Source organism: Varanus komodoensis, unplaced genomic scaffold (assembly GCF_004798865.1).
Source record: "Varanus komodoensis strain SLA01 unplaced genomic scaffold, ASM479886v1 scaffold21, whole genome shotgun sequence".
Lineage (NCBI taxonomy): Eukaryota > Metazoa > Chordata > Lepidosauria > Squamata > Varanidae > Varanus > Varanus komodoensis.
In genome coordinates, this window is record NW_025335589.1 from 7011511 (window position 1) to 7019731 (window position 8221).

Below are 8221 nucleotides of genomic sequence, written 5' to 3' on the forward strand. Positions count from 1 at the left end.
AAGAAAAAACAGAGGCAAAATTATTAAATGTGTAGAGAAAATATTTATGCTAAACCCAGGCAAGAACGTAAAATCACCCAACGTAAAATTAACATGGAATTTGCTGCAACTAAATGTGGTGATTCTTCAACAAACACCTTGCAAAGTGGTGATAGAATTCATGGTTGGACATAACAACAAAAACTCATATAATTATATAAACAAGATCAGTCTATTCAACGATCTTTAGTATAAAATCATTTGTATGCAATCATACAATTAAATTCCATTGACAGCAGTTCAGTGAATTGTCTTTCACTCAATGATTCTGACATATTTCTAGATATAACAGAATATAATGGATTGGAGTTTTCTTCCATGCATTCTGTCTGAGGAAGAGGCTTTCATCAATTACTCTTCTCTTTGCAGCATTCTGGACAAGCTCCATACTGTTCCAGAAGGACCCTACTATTCTGGGGCAGAGTTTGTGCATGGCTGTGTTGCAAAGAGCTCCAGGGAAAAGGGGAATCTGTGAAAACTGCTTCTCACCCTTTTCCATTAGTGGGCATGTCCCATGAGCTCCACCACGATGGTTTCATCAATAGACCACTAGTTAAAATTCAAGTCATTATATTCTGACTGCATGCATATTTGATGTACATATGGAGAACACAGAATGAAAGAATGTTACCCTTCTGGCAATAACCCATTCATAAAACCCTCTCATCAACATCATAAATAAAACTATTAATTAAATTGAATCTCCCTGTAAATCAAAACTCGTGATGCTGTTCTTTGTACCTTTTTTTTTTTTTTTGCATTCAGTACTTCGTTTTAGAAAGATGTATAAAGGAACATTAGAAAGTTAACTAACTTGCCAAGAAATATACAGAATAGTTTCCATTTTCTGGAATTGTAGCACACCCTAGTGGCAAACAGAGCATTAACATTTAGACAAGTGACAGACATCAAAGCTGCTGATGTCTGTGTGTGTGTGTGTGCGTGCGTGCGTGCGTGCGTGCGTGCGTGCAGAGAGGGGGCGAGAGGGAATCAAAATCATGCGTGCGCGCACACACACACAGAGTTCAATATCTTGGAATGATCTATTTAGATCAGTACCTGGCAAGAAGAACCTCATTCATCTTCATAAGGTTTAGATAGTCTCATATATGCCTATCTGCCTTTTAGTGACACGATTGTCCAGACATATTTCCTCCTCAAGAATGTGCCTTTGTTTCCTCTGTGATGACAACAACTCAAGACAAGAAATTGGAATTTGTAGGTGGATATGAACTAGGCTTTTGTTTCTACATGCTTGTAAGATGATGAAGAGATCAGCTTGCCTCTCAACAGATATAGCAATATCCTGTATGTAAGGCACACATAAAAGCCCTGTCCAGTGATGGTGTCTTCCAATGCTATTCCCATTGGTGCTACTTGTAAGAACAATTAATGAGCAAACTCCAGTTCTTTCTTAAATGAACTTTTCTGAATTGATCCAGTGTCTTCCTGGCATATCATTACCAAAGGTTCAGATGTCTTCATTCAAGATTGCATTTCTGTTCCTGTGGGATTTTCTGAGCTATTGGGATTTCTGTATTCAATGTACTTGTGGTAAAGCCATGGAAATCTGTGAATATTTTTGTGATATTACTAGTAATACATAATACAGCTCTCAACCAGGAGAAGGTTGGGGACTCATATGTCAGTGTGTGTGTGTGTGTGTGTGTGTGTGCGCGCGCATGTCTTTATCCATTGCAGCTTTTATTTTGAGCTTTGTAGGACCCATGGTGATGAACATATTTTGGGTTAGGAATTCAGTACCATGGATAGTTCCTCTAAAACTCAAAATAACAGCAGCAATAGGAGTCATTGGCCTTCTCCACTGTTATCTTCCTCTCCCCCATCAATCCATCTTTGTGTGAGTGTGTGTGTGTACATGTGTGGGGAGAGTTAACTTTTATTTCATTTAAAATATTTATATACTGCTCAATAACCAACACTTGGGGTAGTAGGGGTTGTATTAAAACTTAACACCATAAAAATACTAGAATACTAAACATGTAGTCTAAATCTTGCATCATGTAAGTCTTGTATTGTATGCTGTTATCGGCATTTGTAAGCCACCCAGAGAACCTTTGGGTTATGGGTTGGCAGAGAAGTGGAATGAATGAATGAATGAAAATAAATCAAGTTTTACGACTTTGGATTTTCCTGTCCCTACCACTAGGTTTGCCCTGTAAAAGATATTAAGATTGGAATGCCTAGAAAAATGAAAATGTTGTTATCTGATGCAGAGAAGGCCACCCTGTAGGTGCCAGGAAAGCCACTGTGAGGTGGGCATTCTACAGCAGATGCTCCACCATTGAAGGGACCTCTTCCCAGTAGCCACCCACCACGCCTCATGTGGTGAGAACACTCAGACAAGGCTCTCAAATGCTCTTAAGATCTGCAACAGAGGCCCTGCTCCAGGAACACTCCTTGAAGGAGGGTAGAATATACTTGCAAGAGAGCCTTCCCTGCGGTGGCACCCCGGCTATGGAATGCAGTCCCAAAACCTGCTTATTTTTCCATAATTTTAATGTTTAATATTTTAACTATTTATTTATTTATTTATTGAAAATTTCTAGGCTGCCCCATTCGCCGAAGCCTCGGGGCGGCTTACAAATAAATAAATTAAAATACATAAATAACAATATAAAATACACATAACTGTATAAAATAGGTCACCCTGGCCAAAAAACTTTAAAATAAAAATAACATTAACAATTAAAATGACGCTTGAATAAAAAGGTTTTATGCTCAGTTGTGGATTATTTTGTATTATTTGGGTTTATATGTATTTATTGGATATTGACTTGTAAGTGGTCCAGAGACCTGCAACAGGATAAAAATACCCAAATAAATAAATATTTGGGAGGAGATGATTCTTTAGTTGGAGAGATTTCAAAAATTATTTGACAAGTGAGTAGAGGCTCAATATGGGACCAGGCTCTTCTTGTTTTTATAGAATTCCGACCTCCTAACTGAGCGTAGTACTGGTGATATGACAAATTCATTCCTTTAGTGCCAGTGCTAGGACCCAGAACTGGGACCAGTATGCCAGCGAGTGCCAAAGGCAATAGAACAGCATTGTTGAGAGTAAATGAAAGAGGTAAGGGTTTTCTAGCATCTCAGTGACAGCATTGTACTTCATAGCCAGTGTGCTGTAGAAGTTAAGAGTCCTCAGAGCACACTGAGAGTTTATTATCTCTTAGCCTAGTCTACCTCAGAGGGTTGTTGTAAGGATGAAACACAAGGTGGGGGAATGAGCCATGTATGCTGCTTCAAACTTCTCAGAGGGAAGGTGGGATATAGATGTAATTAAATAACTGCTTGTACATCTGCAGGTTAAATAAGATTTCAAGGAGAGAATTATCAGGATCCAGTTGTGACTCTGCTGATTTTGGTGAATACTACAACCCTTTATTATCTATTTTTTAAATTTTAATCCAGCTTTTCTTCCAAGGAGTCCAAGGCAGCGTAAGTGATCTTTCTCTCCATTTTGTTCTTGCAACAAAACTAGCAGGTAGAGTCATGACTAGACAAAAGTTAGCTACTGAGCTTGAACCCAGGTCTCCGCAGGTCAACACTCTAACCACCTCACCCCACTGGCTCTAAGTATCTACTGGAATGACTTTGGCATTAATTTAGACAGCAGTAGAGTGTTAGACAGCAGTTCAGAATGTTCTTTTCTTTTTGCTGTTTTTAAGGACATAGTAACCACCCAGCAGCAATAAACATTGTCTTGTGTCACCACAGGTAGGATTTTATTTCTTTACATTACTTAAAAATGGGGCCAAACAGTCCTTCTCTCTGGAACCACACACGCCCTGACAACATACACAATTCAGAAGGCTGTGAAACAATTTGTGTTCTTCTCTTTCCCCCTTTTTAGTGAGCTACATTGCTCTTGAGATTACAGCTAAGATTTATCACATTTTAGCAGATGTTTGGTGTGTCATTTATCCTATGCTGCCAGGCATCTATGATGAAACCTTGGAGAGACTCACATTACTGGACTCCACAAAACGGGACCAATGCTTCCTTGGAGCACCTTGTGGCCAGACTTCAAAATAAGCTCATTGAACACCAGAGTATTTGCACTCATTCTCTGAACATTTTAACAAGTCAGAGTAATGACAGATGAGACTTTTAAAGGGCTTCTTGCATGTGAGTTATTTATATTTGATTGTTTTATGGCCAGCATTTTTGTGTTATACAGCCCCTGGACTTCTGGCTGCATAATACAATTTGTGTCCCCTGTACTTCAAATAAATAAACAGAATGGACCCAGTGCCATATCAAGAAAATAGAGATGATAATTTACAGTGGCAGGACTTCATGATTAAAGGGCAGTCAGCTTAGTAACAGCAAGAGTAGAATGTCCCAAATTTGCCCCAAGTGACAGTAATAGATATCAGAGTAACTCTGTACAAAGGAAACATGTTTCTGAAACTGAGAGAAAGAGTGACTATCCACAACCACATACACATGGATTGCACCGGTTTGAATGGCAGGCCAGCAAATTGTCACAGCAAATCCTAAGCTTTTCATGTCTTTAAATGTGACAGTAGCTAACACTGGAAAAGGAAGTTGTCAAGAACCTGTTAAAGAGGGAACTTGTGCTATCCAGGAAGTAACACTGAACTTAATGCTAAAATATCTTTCTAAGTTTCTGCGTAGAGATAAGTATAGGCATAGGTAACATGGTGCCCTGAGGTACCAATACGCTCATGGGTAATTTTTTGGGCACCTGCCAAAGTATCCTGCCTTTCCCATGTGAATGAATAAAATAACATTTTCTTACTGGGAAACCCAACCTCTACCTTAGTCTTTTGGGCAGGTTGCTTGTCTTAAGCTATGCCTCTTATAGCAGCCATTTTGTGGTGACACACATGACAATTCCCTGAATTGCCACATGTACTTACACACCAAAAAAGTTGCCCAGGCCTAGTTTAATGCTTATGAATGTTACCTCCTTCGCTTGATGGATGGCTCCAAATGTTATTAAGACATCCACATTAAATCAATGACGCTGCTTCATTCAAAGCATGCAGAAAGTATAATACATGTATCAGTGCCTTTTTTTTTTTTTACTTTCAGAAAAGTACCAAAGGAAGGTGCAATTGAGAATGGAAATGTGGTAGAGTGCTTAACCTTGCCTGTCTGCCAGTTCTCTGCTTACATCTCTTCTTTTACATTTAATTTGCAAATAGCTGAAACTCTACAGAGGGAAAAACCACTTCGGGTGTAGTTTGGAGTAAAGAAATAACAAGTCTGGGAAATGGTTAAGTACCTCTCCATGTCTACTGTCCACTTCCTACCATAGCTTATTTTTTGAATTTTCTTGTTGTCTGTGAACAAACCATGGTGCATCTGGAAGATGATTGGGCTTACTTTGGCTTGTGGACTCCATTCCTCCCTAGGGATACCCAGAGGATACCACAGGAGGACTGAGTTATCTCTCTACTTCACACTACAATCACAACCCATTTCAGACTTGCTGATTTTTTAAAACTTTACCCTTTTTTTCTTCCGTAGAATGTAAAAGATAGTTGTCAAACCTATTTTGACAGCTATGAACAATATCTTAAAAATGCCCCCAGAGGCACCTTGGAGGGATTGCCAATCATTGCCAAAGATTTTTTTTGTCCCCACCCAATTTTTGAAAATATTTGCGAAACCATCATCGTCATCGTTTTGACAGCTGACTTTTGTTTTTTCAGGGGGGAACTGGGTAAAGTGAAAAAAGCTGTGATGAGCCCCAAATAGCTTGCAATCACAGTTACTGAACATCAAGTGAAACCTTCAACATCAATTTAAATCTTTCCCACATGAGCTCCTTTCACATATTACAAAAAAGAACTACACAGTATGGAACAAGAGCTTATGAAGTCCTTCTACAGATACATGCCCTATCATCTCTTGTTGCTCAGCAGTTTCCCAATGACTAGCTGAGCAGCATCTGAGACTCAATGAGGTTGAATCTTTACTCTCTGATCTGACTTTTGACTAACTAGAACTTCTGTCTTGCCTTGATTAAGTTTCATCCAATCCATTACCAGCATTATTGTCCTCATTCAGACCAAAACTGACTTCCACAATCTAACCTGACACATGTAAAAAAGAAAGAGCAGGGTATTTTGCCACTTCACCCCAAGTTTGAGCTTACAAACTAATAAATGCAGGGTTATATAAAGGTATCCAGCTATTTTAGTTTTTAGGTACATATGTGGATTGACCTTCCATATCAGCTTGATATTAAGATTAATGTTGTTTTTTTTAAATTAATCCTTTGGCTTCTTTGATCCATCAAATGTGTAACTTCATCTTAAGCATATTAATTGGGAAGAAAATCCTGTTATTTGTACAAAAGACTGTACTCCCAGAAAATTAACTTGGAGGCACACTCCAATGCAACAACATTTGCTTCTGGGTAACAGACTGAGCTTAGTCAGTTGCAGAGCATTAGCTAGCAATGCTCTTGGCAGATCCCAACTTTGATACTCCTGAAATTATAAAATTGTGTGATCTGTCCAGGTACAAAAGAAACCAATCTGCCTATGTGCAAACTGAAGCCAGAGTTTGTTGTGTGCAGTGAAAAAAAGGAGAGCCAGTGTGGAGTACTGGTTGGAATATTAGACCAAGAGATCTGGATTCTAGTCTCCACTTAGCCATCAAGCTCATTGAGTGACTGGAAAAGTGTCTCACTCTCAGCCTAATTTATCTTCCAAGGTTGTTGTGAGGATAAAATGGAGAAAAGGATTAGATAAGCTATTTTGGGTTACTTGCAAAAGAAAAAAAAAGATGGGATAAAAATGTAGTAATAACTACAACCAAATTTTAAGTTTGCGCGCGCACACATGTGTGTGTGTGTATGGGAATAATAAATCAGCCTTACCTTTTCTGTGCCCTGAATGAGGGCATGTTGCTCATCTTCATTTAGCTACTGGCCCCCTGCTTGTAAGCAGGGTCAACTGAATTAAACAGTAGTGGCCTTGTTCATGTAGTTGTTTGCAAAAATGGAGCCAAACTTGATGTTTTCACTGCTTATGGGTAGAAATGAGTTTTAATGCTGCAGGAACTCATTCTGCCCATTTTACATTTTTGTATTTTACCAATCAAAACATTAATTACACTCTACATTCATTATACGTATCTTGTGTAGACAGACATATTTTCAAACCAATAGTGTTTTACTGTCAATGCAGTTTTCTATTCTTCCAGTAATCTTCATTAAATATTGCAAATTCTTACTTTAAAATCCATTCAATATTTAAACCAATCTTTGATGTGCATATTGCCTCATAAATCAAGAACACAATATATAATGTTATATAAAGTTATATAAATGCAATATCCTTCTTTCCCACACCCCCCAAAAAAGACAACTACGTAAGTGTACAAAGAGTAGTAAGCTTGCAAGCAACTGCAACTTTTAAGTAAGTCTGATGGCTGGACCATCTTCTTTTCTCCAGTACCCGAAAAGGATAGGATTTAAAATAAGGGACTGTATATTTTATCTCTACGGGAAAAAGCAAACACAAGATCCTAAGTGCTTTCTCATTCTTAAAAAGAAAGAAAACATGCTCTCCTAAGCAAAAATTACTATAGGGTGAACTTCATTAAGATTAATGAGATTTCAGGCACAAGCCTATGCATGTTCAGGCATTAAAAAACTCTGTCACTCCCAGCATTTGCAGCCACGCTGGGTGAGGGATGTTGGGAGTGGCAGGCATTTTTCTTGTCACAACATACCTAAGATTGCACAGTGAGGCATGCCGTCTCCACCGCTAAAGCACGGCCGGAAAACATAGGCATCCAGAAGGTCGCTCGCTCCGCGGGTAGCGAGAATTTAAATGGAAAGTACTATTGTTGATAATACGAAAGAGGAGTAGAGTGGTGGGAAAGACCACTAACAGCGTTGACATGTGAACTGCAATTTTCCCTTTTAGCTGAATAGGATTTGGCTATCCCTTAAGACTCGCCTACGAGAAGCTAGCGGCGGGCTGTTTATTTTGAGGCACCGGAAGTACCTTTCGCCTCTCATGAGACGATGCTTAGAGGTTAGAAGGGGCGGCGCCTTTCGGCTGGTTTCGGGCTTTTGAGTTGGCGCGAGTGAGTCTGTGGGCGGGTCAAGGGCCTGGGGAAGACGGCGGTGCCTGACGGGGAGGAGCCTTCTGCTCCCACCTTGCCTTGC